Source organism: Tamandua tetradactyla, chromosome 7 (assembly GCF_023851605.1).
Source record: "Tamandua tetradactyla isolate mTamTet1 chromosome 7, mTamTet1.pri, whole genome shotgun sequence".
In the NCBI taxonomy this organism is placed as follows: domain Eukaryota; kingdom Metazoa; phylum Chordata; class Mammalia; order Pilosa; family Myrmecophagidae; genus Tamandua; species Tamandua tetradactyla.
In genome coordinates this window covers 80,202,557-80,226,235 of record NC_135333.1, presented here as the reverse complement: position 1 = coordinate 80,226,235, position 23,679 = coordinate 80,202,557, and the positions used below count along the sequence as shown (strand labels likewise).

The following is a 23,679-nucleotide window of genomic DNA, read 5'->3' as shown; positions in this document are numbered from 1 at the left end:
TGGAAAGCTCCTATAGATACATTGCTTCGCTACTGGAAGATCCTTTCTCAGAAAGGGGTCCCTTTTGACAATGCCCAATAAAGGCAGCTACTTTTTATTTAATAATTCTGTACTTAACAATTCTAAGGGCTTTAGATGGTTCTTAGGAAATATCTAATTTTGAGTAAACCTTTCCTTGGCTAGGTTTGCTACGATAAATTAACAGTGATTTTGCTCAGTGTACCTAGATAAATTGCCCTGTTTCAAGTAATTATTTAATAACACATTTGCCTAAAATATTATTTTGGTTTGGGCCAAGCTGATGTTGGGCTGCTCTTTCAGACAGTACTTGGATAATAGATGTCCACTGTTTTTTAATTTCCTTCTAAACCTGTTTTAGTCACAGGAGGACACGTTTAAATTCATTCATTTAAATTTAGCCAACATAAACTGAGCCTCCGCTTTATGGCACATATTGTGTCCAACTATCTGGAATATGGATGGGAGAAAAATCACAATACATTATATCTAAGAAACTTTTACACATAATCAGGAATTTGATTAGTTACCTAAGGCTGTTTAACGAATTGCTCCAAAAACATAGTGCTTTAAAATAGACACAGTCATTTGTTACATTTAATGGTGTCTGCCCGTCAAAAATTAAGGAGTGGCAAGATTGGGTGGATTTCGTTTGGAGTTTCTCATGAGGTCACAGTCAGATGTTAACAGAGTTGCCTTGACAGGGAGGGAAGGATTCTCTTCTAAGGTTGTCCACTTATATGGCTGGCAGAGTTGGCAATGGTTGTTGGCTGGGGCTCTCAGTTTCTTTCCAAGTGGTTCTCTCTACTGGGGTGCTTGTGTCATCTTACAGCACGGCAGTCGGCTTCCCCCAGAAAAAGTAATTCAAGAAAAAAAAAAAAAAAAAGGCAATGCAGGTCCAAGATGGTAGAGTAGTATATTTTACAAATGACTCCCTCCATTAGAAAAATGAAAAGCCTTGAGAAAGAGATTGAAATTAACCAGCAGAACCAGAACAGACATTTAGAACAACTATAGGAATGCCAGAGGAAGCAAGAGCTGCCAAAAATTCAACTTGTGGAGGTGAAAACACAACCAGTGACCAGCTTCCATTGCTCATCCCCATGTCAGTTGCTGTGGCAACACAGCCTGGATTCTGTGAGTGGCCAGCCGAGGCCAGAGATGAAAATGGAACCCTCCTCTTCTAAGAGTTTGGGTTGAGCTTGGAATTTGATCTGGGGGATGTCCAAGGGACTGGCATAGAAGCAGGCTTCAGTTTTGGCTCTCTGAGCAGCAGCACTTCCATCGAGAGTAAAGAGCCATCTAGAGTAAAGAGCTAGTCCACGTCCTTTGGTGTTTTTTAAATGTCTTTATTCCTTTTGTGTGTGGGCATTTCTCTCTCCCTGAGAGCAAAGCATAGGACCCTGGCCTTGGTTTTTAGTCTTCTTTGCAGCAGCTTCTGGTTTCACACTGTTATCTTCTAGGATCTACAGATGCTGTGCCTGTTTTCATTCACTAGGTTTCTGCTTTCCCTTCATTGTTTCTAGATCTGGTGAATCCCCAAGGGATGAGTCATTTTGGCCTTAAAAGCAGTGGCTCCTGCCTTCCCACTGACACTAAAAAGACTTGGAAAGGCGGTACATTTCTTCTTTTTTTTTTCATTGTGCCTTTTTTGTGTTTGTGTGGGTGTTCTGTATGTCTGTTATTATTTTTTATTGTTTTCCACCTTCTTTCTCTTTCTTTCCTTTCTTTATTTTTCTTCTTCTCTTCATTCTTTCCTTAGCCTAGTGGACTTAAGATTGGAAAAATTAGATTCCCACAGTGACCACAACATAACATTAAGAATGTCCAGTTATCAAAAAACATGTAGTGACTTCCAGGATGATGGCGAAGCGGAGTGGAGTCCACTCCCGCTCAGTGAAACAAGATAGGAGACAGGGAGAAAATGCCCAGGAGGGCAGGTCCCAAGGTACGAGCAAACTAGGTGAGTTTCTACATAGTTTCGGGGAGGAGATCATTGGTGAATCAGGGGAGAGCAAGTGGGATGGGTAACCAGAATCCCCTAGGGGGGCGTCTGCAGTGCACAGGGAGATGTAATAGGAGGGAACTGACCCTCCTAGGCTCCTGCCCGCACAGCTGCAGGCTGGGGAAACCTCCCCACGTGGTTGCAGTGGGCAGCGCCCTTAGGAAGCCCGGAAACCAGCGATCGTCTACCTCGGGTTGGAGGGAGTGCCCACCCGGTTAGGTGTGGGGGTAGCCTGCCTGCAGTTGCGGTGTCTGGCAGGCCCACCAACACTGCGGATCTGCTGGGCTCCCCAGCCCCCTGGCAGAGACTCGAGCTCTCGGCCTCGGCCTCGAGTGGCTTCCTCGAGGAGGGGCAGGGCGAGCGTGCCATCTGCTGGCCAGACTCGGTAAGTACCGGTGGGTCTCACAAGACAGGCAGGGGCGAGCTTGAGGGAGGAGGAGCCTCACAGTCACCACCTGCTGGGAAGAAGGGGTAAGTCCAGGCAAGTTAACTCCCTATCTGCCTAGGTCTTTTTTATTTTTATTTTTTTCTTCTTAATGTTGTTTTTTTATTTTCCCCCTTTTAAAACATATTATTTCTATACACTTTTGTTAGTAATATAATTGTCCTTTTCATTTTTAAAATTTTTATAGATATTTTATATTATATTTTTATTTTCTGTTTCACATATTATTTTTTATTATTCCATTCCATTTATTTATTTATTTATTTGGAATGGGCAGGCTCCGGGAATTGAACCCAGGTCTCTGACATGGCAGGCGAGAATTCTGCCAGTAAGCCACTGTTGCACCACCCTCATTTATTTTTATTACTACTATTATTATTTTTCTCTTAAATTTTCTCTGCCTCTGGTGAGAGAAACAGCTGTCTTTACAAAATGGGATTAGGATTAAAACATGGCTTCTCTAGGGTACTGTTCTAGTTTGCTAGCTGCCAGAATGCAATACACCAGAAACGGAATGGCTTTTAAAAAGGGGAATTTAATAAATTGCTAGTTTACAGTTCTAAGGCTGAGAAAATGTCCAAATTAAAACAAGTCTATAGAAATGTCCAATCTAAGGCATCCAGGGAAAGCTACCTTGGTTCAAGAAGGCCAGTGAAGTTCAGGGTTTCTTTCTCAAGTGGAAGGGCACATGGCAAACACAGTCAGGGTTCCTCTCTCATCTGGAAGGGCACATGGCAAACATGGCATCATCTGCTAGCTTCTTCTCCTGGCTTCCTGTTTCACGAAACTCCCCGGGAGGCATTTTCCTTCTTCATCTCCAAAACTCACTGGCTGGTGGACTCTGCTTCTCGTGGCTGTGTCGTTCTGTTCTGCTCTCTCTGAATCTCCATTCTCCAAAATGTTTCCTCTTTTATAGGACTCCAATAAACCAATCAATACCCATCCAAATGGATGGAGACATGTCATCACCTAATCCAGTTTAACAACCACTCTTGAGTAAATCACATCATCCAGGGAGATGATCTGATTACAGTTTCAAACATAGAGTATTGAATAGGGATTATTCTACCTTTATGATATGCGATTTTGATTAAAGCATGGCTTTTCTAGGGGGCATACATCCTTTCAAAACAGTACAGGTACATAAATCCCAACTTAAAAATCGTGACAACCTACTTTGAAGACTTGGAGAAGCTGGTTATCAAATTTATATGGAAGGGAAAGAGACTTCAAATAACTAAAGATAGCCTTAAAAAAAAAAAAGGAAACTTCGAGGTCTATCACTTCCTGACTTTAAAGCTTACTCTAAGGCCACAGTAGTCAAAACAGCATGGCACTGGCACAAAGACAGGACTGACCAATGAAATATAATTGAGAGTGCAGAGATGGACCACCAAATTTTATGGACATTTGATCTTTGATAAGATCTCCAAATCCACTGAATTGTGAGAGAATAGTCTTTTCAATAAATGGGCATGGGAGAACTGGATTTCAATAGCCAAAAGAATGAAGGAGGACCCCTACTTTACATCCTATACAAAACTTAATTCAAAATGGATAAAAAACCTGAATATAAGAGCCATTACCGAACTTCTAGAAAAAAATGTGGGGAAACTTCTTCAAGATTTAGTAATAGGAGGTGGCTTCTTAAACTTTACCCTAAAGCACATACTTTGGAAGAAAAATTAGACAAATGGGAACTTCTTAAGATCAAGAACTTCTGTGTCTCAAAGGACTTTGTTACAATGGTGGAGAGGCAGCCAACTCAATGGGAGAAAGTATTTGGAAACCACATATCAGATAAAGGCTTGATATCCAGTGTACATGAAGAAATTATATAGCTCAACAACAAAAGAACAAACAACCCAAGTATAAAATGGGCAGATGGAATGAATAGGCACTTTTCTGAAGATCAAATACAGATGGCTAAAAAAGAGCTGCTCATCTTCATTGGCTATAAGGGAAATGCAAATTAAGATGACAATGAGATATCACCTCACACCTGTAAGAATGTCTGCTATTAAGTATTATAAATCTTGGAGAGGATGCTGAGAGATTGGAACACTTATTCACTGTTGGTGGGAATGAAAAATGGTTCAGTCATTGTTGAAATCAGTTTTGCAAGTCCTCAGAAAACTAAATATTGAGTTGCCCTATGACCTGGCAATACCAATACTTGGTATATACTCAGAAGAATTGAGAGCAGTGATGCGAACAGACATTTGCATACCTATGTTCATAGCAGCGCTGTTCTAGTTTGCTAGCTGCCAGAATGCAACACACCAGAAACAGATTGGCTTTTAATAAAAGGGGATTTATTTTGTTAGTTCTTCAGAGGAAAGGCAGCTAACTTTCAACTGAGGTTCTTTCTTATGTAGGAAGGCACAGGATGGTCTCTGCTGGCCTTCTCTCCAGGTCTCTGGGTTCCAACAGCTTTCCCCGGGGTGATTTCTTTCCTTATCTCCAAAAGCCTGGGCTGAGCTGCGAGTGCTGAGATGAGGTATGCTGAACTGCTTTGGCTGTGCTTCGTTGAACTCTCTCATTTAAGCACCAGCCAATTAAATCAAACATCATTCACTGCAGCAGGCACGCCTCCTAGCCTACTGCAGATGTAATCAGCAACAGATGAGGTTCACATGCCATTGGCTCATGTACACAGCAATAGAACTTGGCCCCTTCACCTAGCCAAGTTGACACCTGGATCTAACTACCACATGTGCTATTCACATTTGCCAATTGTTGGAAACAACCCAGGTGTTAATCAACAGGCACGTGGATAAACAAAATGTGGTATATACATATAATGGAATATAATGCAGCATTTAGACAAAATGATATCCCAAAATATATGACAACAAGGATGAACCTTGAGGATATAACGCTGAGTGAAAGAAGTCAGACCAAAAGGACAGATACTGTGTAGTTCCATTATTAGAACTCGATTAAAGCTGCCAATGTTCTGGAGCAACTAGAAGGTAAATTTTGAGATGAGGGCATGGTAGCCCATGACAAACTCTGGGAACTGTTCTGCAGCTGCCTGTTGAAATGTGCTTTGAAAATTATTGTTTTTTTTCTTCTTTTCTTTATATATATGTGATATTTTATAACAAAAATGGCACAAAAATCATAGACTGTTATGGTAATATTAGATAAAATAAATTCCTGAAATCAAAAATTTGAAAATATTTAGTAACATAGCTCACTATTATAGCAAAGTTGTAACTTTTCCCTTGATATTTTGAGAATGCACAGTTTTGATAGTTAATCAAATGGTATTTAAGATAGTGTTTACTATTTAGGATTTAAAAAACTCTGATATATGTATCTATAGATTTTTTTCCTTCCTGCTTTAATTTTCAATTGGTTTATGAAACATATTGTACAAACAGGTTTTACTATGATTACTTAGATTTTTTTAATATGCCAATGGATATGCTAACTAAGATATACATTTTCAGTGGTTAAGATTTTCATATGTTAATTGTAAAAATATTTTTATCTTCATATTTTCCTGAAATCAGGAAAATATTTAGTAACATAGGTCATTACTATACCAATGTAGATATTTGTGAGAACTTTCTCCTTGATATTTTTTCTTTTTTTATTAATTAAAAAAATTAACAAAACATTTAGAAATCATTCCATTCTACATATACAATCAGTAATTCTTAATATCATCACATAGTTGCATATTCATCATTTCTTAGTACATTTGCATCGATTTAGAAAAAGAAATAAAAAGAAAACAGAGTAATAAATAAAACAATAATAGAGAGAAAGAAAAAAAAACTGTACCTCACATGCAGTTTCATTCAATGTTTTAACATAATTACATTACAATTAGGTAGTATTGTGCTGTCCATTTCTGAGTTTTTGTATCCAGTCCTGTTGCACAGTCTGTATTCCTTCAGCTCCAATTACCCCTTATCTTACCCTATTTCTAGCTCCTGATGGTCTCTGTTACCAATGACATATTCCAAGTTTATTCACTAATGTCGGTTCATATCAGTGAGACCATATAGTATTTGTCCTTTAGTTTTTGGCTAGTCTCACTCAGCATATCTCCTCGATATTTTGAGAACAGTCACAGTTTTGATAGCTGATCAAATGGTACCTAAGATAGTGTTTAATACTTTGCTATTTGAATTTGTAGATTTTTTCCTTGTTGCCTTAATTTTAAATTTGTTTATGAAATGTACTGTGTAAAAATAGGCTTTACAATAATTATATGGATACTTTATTTAGACATGCTATGGTTAAATTAACTAAGATATCCATTTTTGTTGGTTCTATATATATTGAATAAAATGATACATATGATCCAGTCACAGGACAAAAATAAAATTCAACAGAGAATATTCTGAAGGCAGTACAGTCCCCAGAATTACTAGTGAATGATCTTGAGAAACTGTCATAAATAGGATCAATGAACTAAAGAAAACATGGAAAAAGAACTAAAGGAAATCAAGAAGACTATCTAAACAAAATGAGAATTTCAATAATAAATATAAATTATAAAGAATAACCAAGTGGAAATAAAACTCATAAGAAACTATCTTAAGAGAAAAAATTCAGTAGAGGGGTTCAAAGCAGATTGGAGGAGGTAGAAGAAAATACTTGCAAACTTAAAGACAAAGCAAATGATATTGCTAAATTGAGGAGCAGAAGTTTTTAAAAAATGACAAAAAAAAATATGAGCAAAGGCAGAGGAACCTTGAGACACCATTAAGTGTACCTATATATATATATCATAGGAATCCCAGAAAGAGAAAAGAGAGATAAAGGGATCAGAAAAACTATATGAAGAAATATTGGCAGATAACTTCCCAAATCTGATGAAATATATGAATATATAAATCCAGAATGCACAATGAATGTCCAGCAGGATGAACTCAAACAGCTCTGCACCAAGACACATTTTGATCAAACTATCCAATGCCAAGGGCACAGACAGAATCTTAAAAACATCAAGAGAATCAATGTGTCACACATGTAAAGGGTTATTAATAAGATTAACAAATATCTCAGTAGAAATGGGAAGACATATTTAAAGTACTTAAAGAGAGAAAGAAAAGCAATTGTTACCCAAGAATAATATACCTAGTAAAGTGGTCCTTTAAAAATGAGGGGGAGCCTGGAGTCTTTAATGAAAAAAAATAACTACAGTAAGATATAAATTCACACTCTCTATATTCTCTGTATTGGCAAGGATACAGAGTAATATCGACCCTCTACATTGTTGGTAGAAATGTTTAAGAGTAGCCATTATGGAAAAGTTTGGCAGTTCCTCAGAAAGTTAACCATTGAATTACCATATGATCTGGCAATTTCACTCCTAGGTATGTAACCCAAAGAATTGAAAGTAGGGACTTGGACCAATGAATATTTGAATGCCAATGTTCATTGCAACATTATTCACAATTGCCAAAAGGGGAAGCAGCCCAAGTATCCATCAACAGATAAATATAGAAACAAAAAGTGGTGCATCCATACAATTGAATATTATTCACCCTAAAAAAGATATGAAATGCTAGTATATGCTACAACATAGATGAACCTTGAAAATATCATGTTAAGTAAAATAGGCAAAGTGCAAAAAGAACAAATATTGTATGATATAGTTTTATGAAATACTTAGAATAAGCAAATTCATAGAGACAGAAAGCAGAATAGTACTTACTAGGGGTACGGAAAGGGAGAAGGAGGAATTATTGTTAAATGAATATAAGTTTCTGTTTGGAATGATGGAACTAATCTAGAAATAGATAATAAACATTACACAGTATTGTCAATATACTTAATGTCAAAGATTATCCACTTAAAATTGTTAAAATGATTGTTATATATATATATATATATATATATATATATATTTTATTATTATTATTTTTTTTAATGAAGGAAAAATTAAGATATTTCCAGACAAACAGTAGCTGGGTGAGGTTAATACCACTAGTACTGCCTGATAGTAAATGTTAAAGGGCATCCTCTATGTTGAATAGAAAGAACAGTAGACAGAATTTTGATTTTGAATGAAGAAATAAAGATCTCTAATGTAAGTAAAAATATGGGTCAACATAAATGCCAGTCTTATTTCATTTTTAATTCTTTTTTATCTTGTATGTCTTAAAATTGAAATACATAAAAACTAGAATAAATCTTTATTAATAACACAATGCATAAAATGTCATTTGTGACAAGAACAACATAAGAAGGCATGATGAAGTGATACAGGTACTGTGCATGTCTAGGCTATTGAAATCAGCACAAACTAAATTGTAATAGGTTTATTATTCAAAGTATAATCCCATGGTAACTATAAAATGATATTGAACAAAAATCTACACAAAAAGATAGGATAAGTTCAAAATGACTCATTATAAAATATTTTCTAAATAATAAGAAAGAGAGTAGTGAGGGAAAGGAGGGGGAAAAATGAGATTTTTAAAAATTAGCAAAATGACAGAAGTAAATCTCAATTTTTCAGTAACTTCCTTAAGTGTAAGTGGATTAAATTCTGTAATCAAAAGATAATTTTTGGCAGAAGGCATAAAGAAATATGATTAAACCGTATGCTGTTTACAAGAGACCTATGTTAGATCTACGGATACAAATAGGTTGAAAGTGAATGGATGGAAAAAATATTTCATGCAAATAATAATCAAAAGAGAGCAGGATCAATTCAATAAAAAGATGTAGCTTTTATAACATATTCATGAAACAGAAGAATGCCAAAATACATCAAATAAACTTTGAAGGGACAAATAATTCTATAATAATGGTTGGAAATTTCAATGTACCATTTCCAATACTGGATAGAACATCTAAACAGAAGACAAATAAGAAAATAGAAGATTTGGGCTACACTATAAAACAACTAGATCTAACCAAAGTCTATAGAACATTCAACCAAACAAGAGAACATGCATTCTTTTCAGTTGCAAATGGAATATTCTCTAGGATACATAATATTGTATGACACAAGAGAAGTCTAAATGAATTTTAAAATATTGAGATCATAGAAAGCAATCTCTGTGACCACAATGGAATGAAACTAGAATTCAAGAACAGAAAGAAACTAGAAAATTTACAAAATGTGGAAATTAAACAGCACACTCTTAAATAAACAATGGGCTTAATAAGAAATTACAAGGAAAATCAGAAAATTATTTAGAGTCAAATGAAAACAAAGACACAACATAGCAAAACTTGTGGAATGTAATGAAGGCAGTGTGCACAGGGAATTTTATGATTATGAATGTTTTTATTAGGAAAAAGAAGATATACCTCAAATTAAAAACTTAACTTTACATCTTAAGGATCTAGAGCAAAGTAAATCCAAAAGTTAGCAAAAGAAAGGAAATAATAAAAATAATAAATGAACTAGATATTGGAAAAACAATTGAGAGACTAAAAAAACAAAAAGTTGGTTCTTTGACAAAACTCAGTGAAAGTATAGCAAGCCATAAGCTACACTGAGAAAGAAAAAAGAGAAAAAGTACAAATAACTAAAATCAGAAAGGAACATGGTGCTATCACTATTGACTTTACAAAACTAAAAAGGATTATAAGAATATTGTGAAAAATCGTACAACAATAAATTAGGTAATTTAGAAAAAATGGGAAAATTCTGCGTTACATCAATTACTCAAATTGACTGAAGACAAAATAAAAACATCAAACAAACTTATAATTACAAAGAGTGAATTACTAATCACAGACATCCCATCACTGCTGATAGTGCAGGGTTTCTTTTTTGAAGTGATGAAATATCCGAAAGTTATATAGTGGTGATGGTTGTGCAACTCTGTAAGTATACTAAAAACTGGATTATACATTTCAAAAGAATAAATTTTATGGTATGTGACTTGTATCTCAATAAAGCTCTTATTAAAGAAATATTCCACCAAAGAAGAGTCCAGGACCAGATGGCATCATTGATGAATTTTACTAAACATTTAAAGGAGAATTATGGCCAATGTTTCTAAAACTCTTCCAAAAAATTCAATAGGTGGGAATACTTTCTCATTCATTCTATGAGGCCAGCATTACTGTGATACAAAAGCTTAGTAAAGCCATCAAAAGAAAATACAATTAGAGACCAATTTCATTTTAATGTTTTTATTGTGAATTATAACATATATACAAAATCCTCAATAATTTTCAAAGTACATTTTAACAAATCTGTTAAAGAACAGATTTCAAAGTTTGGTATGGATTACTGTTCCTCAATTTCAATTTTTTCCTTCCTGCTTCTCCAAGTCACTAGAGACTAAAACAATATAAATATGATGATTCAGTAGTCATACTTATTTGATAAAACCTAACATGTCTGTTATAACCCTTCCTTCTACATTGATCCTTCTCCCAATATTTAGAGATATTAGGGCTCTTCCCATCGTAAATTTTTCATGTTGAAAAAGGGTGTTGGCAAAATAGGATTGGGGAATGGAATTAGTTGAAATTGTTGGAGAAGCTGGTACTTCTGGTTTTCAGGGTTTATCTGGCTTAGGAAACTTCTGGAGGTTCTAGATTTCTGGAAAGCAAACTTAGTGCATGAAACTTTTGTAGAATCTCAAATAGAGCCCTAAGTGTTCTTTATTGTAAACAAGAATTATGTTGGTTGGGGCCTATGAAACCATGGCAATTAGCAATATCTAAATGAAGCTTGCATCAGAGTAGCCTCTAGAATAGCCTATAAACACTATTTTAGCTCTCTTAGCCACTGATACCTTATTTTGCTTCTTTTATTTCCCGCCTTTTGGTCAGGAAGGTATTGTCAATCCCACACTGCCAGGGCCAGTCCTATCCTTAGGAGTCAGGTCCCAGGTCCTCAGGGGAGCTTTCACCCTTGAATGTCATGTCCCACGTAGTGGGGAGGATGATGATTTTCTTTGCAGAGTTGGACTTAGAGAGAAAGAGAGGTCACATCTGAGTAACAAAAGAGATTCTCTGGAAATAATTCTTAGGTTTAATTGTAATTAGGCTTAGCTTCTCCAATACAGACATAAGTTTCATAAGAGCATCCCTCAAGATCAGGGATTGGCCTATTAACTTGGGAGTACCTAATGTTCGAGACAGCATCAGGGGGTTCCCAAGTGGAAAAGTTTAATACTTCCATATTTTCATTCCTGTCACTCAAGGGACTTTGCCAAAACATTTTCATTATCTGCCCAGCAAGCCTTGGATATATCCAAGTATTACATTAAGCTATACAGAATTACAAGCCCTCATTCCCATTCTGGGCTACATGTACTAGACCAATTTTTTTTTATGATATAGCTGAAGAAACCCTCAACAAAGTTCTAGCAAACCAAATCCAAAGGAATAGTGAAAAGGTTATACAGCGTGATTAAGAGGGATATTTCCCAGAAATGCAAGGGTGGTTCAACAAATGAAAATCAATGTAATCTACATAAATAGATTGAAAGGGAAAAAGTGATTATCTCAATAGATGCAGGAAAGACATTTGGTAACTCCAGCACGCTTTCTGAATTAAAACCATTTGGAAAACGAAACAGAAAACTTTCTCAAGATGATCAATTCCTGTTGTAAAAAACTTACAGCTGTTATCATAGTCAGTGATGAAAGTTTTAAAGCATTCACTCTAAGTTCAGGAATGAGAATAGGAGCCCCTCTTTTACCACTGCTTTTCAGTACTGTGGTAGAAAGTTTTGCCAGAGCAGTTGGGCAGGAAAAAGAAATAAAAGGTTTTAATTTGGAAAGGAAGATATAAAACTTTCCCTATTTGCAGATGACATGACTTTATATATAGAAAAACCAAAAAAGTCTGCAGGAAAACAATTAAAGCTAATAAATGGATTCAACAAAGTTGCAAGGAACAAGAGCAGCACACACAAAATAGTTGTGTTCCTGTACACCAGCATTGAACAATCCAAAGAGAAAATTAAGAAAACAGTTCCTTTTACAATAACATCTAAAAGAAAAAAAAATCTAGGATTAAAATTTAGCTAAGAATATAAAAGACTAGCATATCAAAAACTAAAAAATATTGCTGAAAAAAATTAAAAAAAGACCTAAATAAAGGACATGGATATCTCATGTTCATGGATTGAAAAAGTTAATACTGCTAATGTGTCAATATTAACAAATATACAAATTCAGTGTAATAGCTATTAAAATTCCAGCATCTTTTTTTTTCAGAAATGGAAAAAAATCAATCCTCAAATTTATATGGCATTTCAAAGGGTCTTGAATAGCCAAAACCATCTTGAAAAAGAACAGGGTTAGAAGACAAACTCCCCAATTTCAAATTGCATTACAAAGTAACAGTAATCAAAACAGTGTGGTGCCGGCATGAAGAAAGACAAATAAATCAGTGGAACATATTTGAAAGTTCATAAATAGACCCATACAACTATGTCCAATTGATTTATTTTTAACTTTTTTTACTGTATAATATAACATATACACAAACCAAATAAAGAAAAAAGCAGTAGTTTTCAAAGCATTCTTCAACAAATAGTTACAGGACAGAATCCAGAGTTTGTCATGGATTCGCATATGATCCTCTCAGATTTTTCCTTCTAGCTGATACAGAATAAACAAAACTAGAAGGAAGAAATATTCTTTTATTACAATTGACTTGTTTTTTCTTTTTTGTGAAAAATAGCAAAATACAAAAACAGCAATAAATGTCAAAGCACAGCACCACAATTAGTTGTAGAACATATTTCACAGTGTGGCATGGGTCACAATTCCACAACTTTAGGTTTTTACTTCTAGCTGCTCTAAGATGCTGTAGACTAAAAGGATATCAGTTTAATGATTCAGCAGTCATATTCATTTGTTAAATCCTATCTCTTCTGTATAACTCCACCATCAACTTTGATCTTTCTATCCCTCTCTTTAAAGGTTTTTGGGCTTTGGCCATTCTAAATTTTTCATGTTGGAAGGGTCTGTCAATAATGTGGGGTTGAGATGGAACTAGCTGATGTTCTGGAGAGTTTGGGTCCTCTAGGCTTCAGAAGATATCTGGTCCAAGGACCCATCTGGAGTTTATAGGTTTCTGGAAAGCTACTGTAGTGCATAGAACCCTTGTGAAATCTTATATATTGCCCTAAGTGTTCTTCAGGGTTGGCTGGAACCATCCTGGTTGGAGTTTGGCAGATTACGATAGCAATGTCTAACAGAAGCTTGCATATGAGCAACTGCCAGAGTAGCCTCCTGACTCTACTTGAACTCTCTCAGCCATTGATACTTTATCAGTTATACTTCTTTTCCCCCTTTTGGTCAGGATGGAATTTTGATTCCATGGTGCCAGGGCTGGACTCATCCCTGGGAGTCATTTCCCACACCACCAGAGGGACTTTCACCCCAGGATGCCATGTCCCATTTAGGGGAGAGGGCAATGATTTCGCTTGTAAAGTTGGGCTTAGGGAGAGTGAGACCACATCTGAGCAACAAAAGAGGTCCTCTAGAAGTAACTCTTAGGCATATCTATAGGTAGGCCAAAGTTCTCCACTGCCTACCTAGGCTTCACAAGAGTAAGCCTCAAAATCAAGGGCTTGGCCAATTGATGTAGGTGTCCCTAAAGTTTGATGCAGTATCAGGGCAGTACCTGTTGGTAAAGTTTAATACATACCTGATGGTAAAGTTTAATACCATATTTTTTTCTCCCACTCCTCAAGGAACTTTTCCAATACTTTTTGATTATCTGATTAATATCCTCTAGGATGTATCCAGGCATTACATTAGGCTATACAGAATTAAAGGACCTCTTTCTTATTCTGGGCTCCCTGTGTTTCAGTTGTTCAAATGAGCTATACAGATAGGTTGAGTTAGATTATGTGCTACCGAAAATTGTGGTTCCAGAGCAAGTAAACCTTATTTCCTTTGGTCTCAAAGAGTATGTGTTGTTCTAAAATATAGACAATGTCTTCTTTACCCCTGTATTCTGAACTGCTTTAACCCCAACCTGACCAGCTTCATTCTTATCTCTAAGTACCAGGGGATATATATATATACACCTCTAAAAATCTGGAAATAATAATTACCACTCTGGATTAAATGTGCCTGCTATAATTGCATACAATCTAGACCCCTGTTTTCTTATAAGTATTTTCTAAAGGATACCATACCATAATTATTCTTTCATTTCTGGCCTATTTTGCCTCGCCAAATGTCCCACTCATTCACTTACATTGTTAAATGCCTCACAACTTTGTTCTTTTTTATAGCAGCACAACATTTGATCACACATATATATATATATATATATTCACCATTGTTCACCAATCTCTTTCTCAGTCAGTGCATCCTTCAGTTAAATTTAGCATGGTCATAAAAGTGGAATCATACAGTATCTATCCTTTTGAGTCTGGCTTATTTCACTCGGCATTATGTCCTTGAGGCTTATCCATCTTACGTCTGCTTCAGGACATTATTTCACCTTACTGCTGCATAATATTCCTTTGTATGTGTATACCACATTTTGTTAATCCACTCATCTGTTGCTGGGCATTTGGTTTGTTTCCATCTTTTGGCGATTGTGAATAATGCTGCTATGGTCTGTTTGTGTCACTGCTTTCAGTACTCTTCTGAAAAATGCCTATTCATATCTCTAGCCCATTTTATGCTTGGGTTGTTCTTTTGTTGTTGAATTATATGATTTCTTTATGTATATAGGATATCAAACCTTTTTCTGATATGTGATTTGCAAATATTTTCTCCCATTAAGTTGGCTGCCTCTTCACCTGTTTGACCAAGTCTTTTGAGGTGCAGAAGCATTTTGAGGAATTTCCATTTATCTATTTTTTGTTTTGTTGCTTGTGCCTTGGGTGTAGAATTTAGGAAGCTACCTCCTATTATTAGGTCTTGAAGAACTTTCCCTACATTTTCTTCTAGAAGCTTTATGGTGCTGGTTCTTATATTTAGGAGTTTGGTTCACTTTGACTTAATTTTTGTATAGGGTGTAAGATAGGGGTCCTCTTTCATTCTTTTGGCTATTGAAATCCAGTTCTCCCATGCTCATTTATTGAAAAGACTGTTTTGTCCTAGTTCAGTGGATAGGGGGGGCCTTGTCAAAAATCAGTGAACCATAGATTTGGTGGTCTATTTCTGCACTCTTGATTCAATTTCATTGTTCAACATTTCTATCTTTGTGCTAGTACCATGTTGTTTTGACCACTGTGGCTTTATAATAAGTTTTAAAGTCAGGGAGTGATTAATCTTCCCACTTCATTCTTCTTTTATAGGATGCTTTTAGCTATTTGGGGTCTCTTCACCTTCCAGATGAATTTGGTCACTAGCTTTTCCAAGTCTTCAAAATAGGTTGTTGGAATTTTAGTGGGTACTGCATTGAATCTGTAGATCAATTTGGGTAGAATTTACATCTTAACTAAAGTTAGCCTTTCTATCCATGAGCAGGGAATGTCTTTGCACCTACTTAGATCCTCTTTGATTTCTTTTAGCAACGTTATCTAGTTTTCTGTGTACAAGTCCTTTAAATCCCTAGTTAAGTTCATTCCTAAGTACTTGATTCTTTTAGTTGCTATTTTGAATGGATCTTTTTCCTTAACTGACTCCTCAGTTAGGACATTGCTTGTGTATAGAAATATTATTGATTTTTGGACATTAACTTTATATCCTGCCACCTTGTTGAATTGTTCATTAGCTCAGGTAATTTTACTATAGATTTCTCAGTATTTTCCAAGTATAGTATCATGCCATCTGAAAATAATGAAAGTTTTACTTCCTCCTTTCCAATTTGGATGCCTTTTATTTCTTTGTCCTGCCTGATTGCTCTAGCTTGAACTTCTAGCACAATGTTGAATAATAGTGTTGATAGTGGGCATCCTTTTCTCATTCCTGATCTTAGGGGGGAAGCTTTCAGTCTCTATTGAGTATGATGCTGGCTATTGGTTTTTCATATATTCCCTTTATCATATTGAGGAAGTTACCTTTGATTCCTATCTCTTGAAGTGTTTTTATCAAAAGAGATGTTGAATTTTGTTGAATGCTTTTTCAACATCAGTTGAGATGATCATGTGGTTTTCACCTTTGTATTCGTTAATGTGCTGTATTGCATTAATCGATTTTCTTGTGTTGAACCATCCTTGCATTCCTGGTATAAACTTCACTTGTTTGTGTTGTATAATTCTTTTAATGTGTTCTTGGATTCAATTTGGTAATTCTTTTTTCAGAATTTTTGCATCTATGTTCATTAGGGAGATTGCCTGTAGTTTTCCTTTCTTATAGCATAATTGCACGGGTTTGGTATTAAAATGATATTAGCTTCATAAAATGAGTTAGGCAGAGTTCCGTTTTCCTCAAATTTTTTAGTAAAATTTGAACAGGGTATGTGTTAGTTCTTTTGTGAATGTTTAATAAAATTCACCTGTGAAGCCATCTGGTCTTGGGCTTTTCTTTGTAGGAAGATTTTTGATGACTTTGAATCTCTTTACTTGTGATTGGTTTGTTGAGATGTCTTATTTCTTCCTGAGTCAGTGTAGCTTGTGTTTCCAGGAATTTGTCCATCTCATCTAAGTTGTCTAGTTTGTTGGCATATAGTTGTTCATTATATCCTCTTATGATTTCTTTTATTTCTTCAGGGTCTGTGGTAACACACCCCTTCTCATTTCTGATTTTGTTTATTTGCATCCTCTCTCTTTTTTTTTTTTCTTTGTCAGTCTTGCTAGTGGCCCATCAATTTTATTGATTTTCTCAAAGAACCCACTTTTGGTTTTATTGATTCTTTCTATTGTTCTTTGCTTCTCTCATTTACTTAACTCTGTTTTAATATTTGTAATTTCTCTTCTTCTATTTGCTTTGAGGTTATTTTTCTGTTCTTTCTCAAGTTCCTTACATTATCCCATTCACTTAACTCTGCTTTAATCTTTTTTATTTCTGTTCTTCTGTTTGCTTTAGGGTTAGTTTGCTTTTCTTTCCCATATTCTCCCAGATGAGCAGTTAAGTACTCTTGTTTTTTAATACAAGCATTTAGAGCCATAAGTTTCCCTCTCAGCACAGCATTTCCCACATCCCATAAGTTCTGATATGTAGTGTCCTCATTTTCATTCATCTCCAGATAGCTACTGGTTTCTCTAGCAATTTCTTCTTTTACCTACTCATTGTTTAAGAGTGTGTTATTTAATCTCCACATATTTGTGAATGTTTTTAATCTTTGGTGGTTATTGAGATCCAGCTTCTTTCCCTTGTGATCAGAGAATGTGCTTTGAAAAATTTCAGTGTTTTTAAAATTTATTAAGACCTGTTTTGCGTCCCAGCATATAATCTATCGGGAGGATGTTCCATGAGCACTAGATAAAAATGTATATCCTGATGTTTTGGGGTGCAATGACCTATATATGTCTGTTAGGTATAATTTCCTTATCAAATTGTTTATCTTTTCTATTTCCTTGTTGATCTTCTGTCAGGTTGTTCTATCTATAGAGGAGAATGGTGTATGAAGTCTTCTGCTATTATTGTTGAAACATCTGTCATTTCCTTCAGTTTTGCCAATGTCTGTCTTATGTACTTTGGAGCTCCTTGATTGGGAGCATAAACATTTATGATTGTTATTTCTTCTTGATAAGTTGTACCTTTAATTAATATACAGTGTCCTTCTTTGTCTCTTATGATGCCTTTACATTTAAAATCTATTTTGTCCAATATCAGCATAGCTACTCCTGCTTTCTTTTGGTTGCAAATTCAGTGAAAAATCTTTTTCCATCCTTTCAATCTGCTTGTATCCTTGCATCTAAGATGAGTCTCTTGTAAACAGCATATAGTTGGATTAAATTTCTTAATCCATTCTGTCAATCTGTATCTTTTAATTGGTAAGTTTAGTCTGTTAACATTCAGACTAAAGTTATTCATGTAAAGTTATTACTGAAAAGGCATTTCTGGAGTCCACCATCTTATCTTTTGGATTTTATTTTTCAGATCTATATATTCTTTTCCCTCTTTCTCTTTTTATCCTTTGTGTTGCCCTTACCGACACTCTTCAGTTCTGTGCCCTTCTTCAGAGACCTCCCTCTCCTATCTTTTTCTTTCAACTGGCAGAATTCTCTTTAGTATTTTTTGTAGAATTGATCACTTGTTGACAAATTATTTCAGGATTTGTGAACATTTTAATCTCTCCCTCAGTTTTGAAGGACAGTTTGGCTGAGTACAGAATTCTTGACTGGAAGTCTTTCATTTCAGAATGTTAAATATATCATACCACTACCTCCTCACCTCCATGGTGCCAGTGAAGTAGTTTGAACTCAATATTATGTGGTTTCCCTTGTATGTAGTGGTTTTTTTTTTTTTTTCTCTTGCCACTTTCAGAATTTTATGCTTCTCTTCAACATTTGACAGGCTGATTAGTATCTGTCTTAAGGAAGGCCTATTTGGAATTATTCTATTTGGAATTTGTTGAGCTTCTTTGACTTGTATCTCTATTTCCTTTATAAGAGTTGGGAAGTTTTACCCCATTATATCCTCAACTACTCTTCCTAGCCCTTTACTCCTCTCTTCTCCTTCTGTGACACCAATGATTCTTATATTTGTGCAATTCGTTTTGCCCATCATTTCCCTGAGATACAATTCAAATTTTTCCATCTCTTTTTCCATTTGCTATTTTGAGTGTTCAAAATCAGTTATTCTTTCCTCTAGTTCACTTATGCTTTCTTCTGCCCCTTCAAATATGATGTCTCTAGTATTTTTGTCTCTAGTATGTTTTTCATTTGGTCTACTGAATCTTTAATCTCTGTGATATCTGCTATTTTTCTATTTATTCTTTCTAATTCCTCTTTATGCTCTTCTATCATCTTCTTGGTCTCCTTTATGTCATTTGCCATCCCAGTTACTTATTTTGGAGATTTACATGAACATCTTTGATGCAATGTCTGTGTCTCCTCTGGTGTTTTAATTTGTTCATAAAGCTAGGCCATATCTGTCTGCATCATGATATGCTTAGTGATCTTCTATTGTCTTTGCCACATGTAAATATCTTGATTAATTTACTCTGGAAGTTGGTTTCCTTTCAGTAGTCTAAAGCATTGTGTTTGCAGGATGAATGTGTAGCAGGATGCAGGGCATGGGGTGGGGCACAACAGTGGAGTGATGTGTTGCAGCACACGTAGGCTCAAGTTGGGGATGCTACACTGGTGCCTGTGAACATTCGCACCCAGCGGCTGGGGAGGATGTGCCGGTGCATGGGTCTTGGGGAGTGGGTCCCTGGTATGCACTGGTCTAGTGCATGGTGCACTTTGTGTGCATGCACAGAGCTATGGCAGCAGGTTGGCATTATGCCTGCATGGGCTGGGGGCATATGTGACCTGGCTGTGCAGGTCAGCACTTTCCTAGAGCTGTGGGGTGTGACTGGGGGTCCTGTGCATGTGCAGATCTAAGAGTGCCATAAACTGATGTACCTCTGTGGAGAGCTCAGGGGTGGCGATTCTAACATTAAGTAGAGTTATGAATTAAGCTGATCTGTATAAGACTAAGGCATATCAGAAGACTTGGTAAAGGATGATATCATCCATATTTTAAAACTTCAACTTCTGTGTGAGGCTAAAGAGAGAGATGTTTATTTGGGGCAAAATTTATATTTTTGGGTAGTGCATTTCCTAATTTAACTTCTATGCTTAGTTTAGTTGCACACCATAAGTCCATGGAATCTTGAATAGGAATTTTGTTGGTTTGTCCAGTTTAGTGTGATGCCCAATAAATCCCAGAGTAATTTGGGCAGTGAATATAGTATTTGTGAAGTCTCCTTGGGGGAGTGGGGAGAAAAGGGGAAATAATCGACTTCCCCATTTGGAGAATTTCTGATATACTTCAAGCAGTGGGGACAACCAAATCAATAGGCGAGCCCTTAACTTGGGGTCTGCACCTATGAAACTTATTCCTGCAAAGGATAGGCTAAGCCTACTTAAAATTAAGCTTAAGAGTCACCCCCAGAGAACCTCTTTTGTCACTCAGATATGGCCTCTCTCTCCAAGCTGACATGGCAAGTGAACTCCTTGCCTTCCCTCACTGTGTGGGACATGACTCCCAGGGGTGTACATCTCCCTGGCAATGTGGGACAGAAATTCCAAGATGAGCTGGGACCCAGTATCAAGGGATTAACCAAAAAACGGAAGGGAGAAATGAGAAAAATAAAGTGCCAGTGGCTGAGAGATTTCAAACAGAGTTGAGAGATTATCCTGGAGGTTATTCTTATGCATTATATAAATATCCCATTTTAGTTTATGGTGTATTGGAGTGGCTAGAAGGAAGAAACTGTAAAGCGGTGTTCCAGTAGCCTTGTTTCTTGAAGATGATTGTATAATGATACAGCTTTTATAATGTGATTGTGTGTTTGTGTAAACCTTGTGTCTGATGCTCCTTTTATGTAGGGTGTGAACAGATGAGTAAAAAACACGGATGAAAACAAACAAATAATAGGGGGAACAAAGGTGAAAATAAATTGGGTAAATGGAAATACTAGTGGTCAATGAGAGGGAGGGGTGGGGGTATGGTATATAAGCATTTTTCTTTTTCTTTTTTTCTTTTCTACTTCTTTTTCTAGAATGGTGCAAATGTTAAAAAAAAATGGTCATGGTGATGAATACACATCTATGTGATGGTATTGTGAGCCACTGACTGTACTCCATGCATGAAATGTTTGTATGTTAAGAATGTGTGTATGTTTGTATGCTAAGTTTTGTCAATAAAAATATTTTTAAAAATTGATATCTTAGCTTATCCATAGGCATATTTAAATAAATTATCCATATAATCATTGTAAAACCTGCTTTTGCCAGTAAGTTTCATAAATCAATTTATAATCAAGGCAAAAAGGAAATAAAACTACAGATTCAGAGAGCAGAGTTTCTTAAATTCTAAATATTAAAACTAACTTAAATACCATTTGATCAGCTGTCAAAACTGTGAATGTTCTCAAAATATCAAGCAGAAAGTTATTAAAAATATCAACGTTGCTATAGTAATGACCTATGTTACTAAACATTTTCCTGATTTCAGGAAAAAATAAAGATACAAATGTTTTTACAATTAACATATGAAAATCTTAACCACTTAAAATGGGTATCTTAATTAGCTTATCCATAAGCATATTTAAATAAAATATCTAAATAATCATTGTAATGCTTGTTTGCACAATATTTTTCATAAGTTAATTTAAAATTTAAGCAAGGAAGGAAAAAATCTACAGATACAGATGCCAAAGTTTCTTAAATTCTAAATATTAAACACTATCTTAAATGCCATTTGATTAACTATCAAAACTGCATGTTCTCAAAATATCAAGTAGAAAGTTATTGCAAATATGAAATTTGCTATAATAGTGACCTATGTTATTAAACATTCTCATATTTTTGATTTCAGGAATTTATTTTGTCTAATATTACTATAGCTGCTTATAGTTTATTTTTTAACTGTTTCTGTTGTTGTTGTAAAATATAGCATTTATATACATGTATGTGTAGTATTTGTTTTGGCTAAGATCAAGTGTATTATCTGTTCTTATCAGTTTAGTATCTGATACGTCCTCTATCCAACTGATTTTTGACAATGTTGCTAAGTATATATGGTGGGGAAAGAATATTCTCTTTAACAAATGATGTTCAGGAAACTGGATATCCATGGACAGAAGAATGAAGCTATGCTCCTACTGTACAGCATATAAAAAAATCAACTAAAATGGATCACAAATTCAAATATAAGAAATAAAACTATAAAACTCTTAGAAGACAATGAAGCAGCAAATCTTCATGGCCTGGAAGTCAGTAATGGTTCTTAGATATGACACTCAAAGGACAAACAACTAAAGGCACAATAGATAAAAGATTTTATCATTTTTTAAAAAATGGTACATGAAAGGAAATTATGAAGAAAGTGAAAATACAACATACAGTATTGGAGAAAATAGTTTCAAACTATGTATAAGATTAGGGTTTATTATCTAGAACACATGGGGATAATGCAACCACAAAAAGACAAACAACCCAATTTAAAAATGGGCAAAGGGCTTAAGTAGATATTTCTCCATAAAAGATATACAAAGAGTCAAAGTCACATGAAAAAGGGGCTCAATGTCATTAGCCATTAGGGACATGCAAATTAAACCTGCAATGAGATACCAATTTACATGCACAAAGAAGGTTATTATTTCAAAAATGGAAAATAAGTGCTGAAGAGACTGTGGTAAAATTGGAACTCTAATGCATTTTTGGTGGGAATGTAATATTGGTACAGCCACTGTGGAAAGTAAATGATGATTCCTCAAAAAACTAAACATAGAATTACCGTTTTATCCAGCAATATTACTTCTAGGTATACACCTAAACAGTGAAACAGGATCAGAAACAGATACTTTTACGACCATGTTTCTTGCAGCTTTATTCACAATAACTAGAAATTAGAAATAGTCCATGTGCACATCACCCAATGAATGGATAAACAAAGTTGGTATGTACACACATGCAATAGTATTCACCCAGAAGAAAAAATAAAGTTATGAAACAGTCTGCAAGATGTAGAACTTGAAACATTATGCTTAGTCAAATAGCAAGACTAATAAGGAAAAAATATTGTATGATATCCCTTAGATGACTAGCAAATTCAGAGATAGAAAGCAGATTAGATATTACCTGGGGAGGATGGGGTATATGTTTGTAAAATTTAAAAAGAAATAGAAATTCTAATTTGGAACTATATTAGGAACAGTAAAATATTTTCAAAGTAAGATGAAAAAAAGTATGTGTATAGTCAGTTTTAGATGTACATATTAGCTCCTGCTTCCTAGTTAAGATATTAGAAGCACACAAGTCTGTATTTTCAAGAGAGGCAAGAATATCGTTCATTAGAAACATAAATTAAAAGATATTATGTTGTCAATGGTAGAGGTACAATTTTAATATTATGTCTTTGATTATGTTTAGTGTTTGTGTTTCAGAATCTTATTCTGGATAATAAAAACATTATTGACAAGTTTTTAAGTACCTGGTGTTGGATATATGTTTAAGAGCAAAGAAAGAGAAAAAATACAAATTGTAAATTGGCAAAGAACAAAATGGTGATCAGACAATAGTTTTCTTAGTGCTTTGATTAATGCTGATGAGAGTAACTAGATCAAGACTGAATATTACTTACAATTTGCCGGGTTTTTGAAGGTCAGAATTTTTGTGAGCATCAATAGTAAATCTAAATGTTCTCTACTGGGCATAATAGTAAATTGCATTTTGGAGACAAATTCTGC

General features: G+C 35.1%; 1 pseudogene; it reads left to right on the top strand.

Moving 5' to 3' along the window:
* Positions 1 to 21,906: 21,906 nt before the first annotated feature.
* LOC143643087 (U2 spliceosomal RNA) lies at positions 21,907 to 22,078 on the top strand (annotated as a pseudogene).
* Positions 22,079 to 23,679: the final 1,601 nt, after the last annotated feature.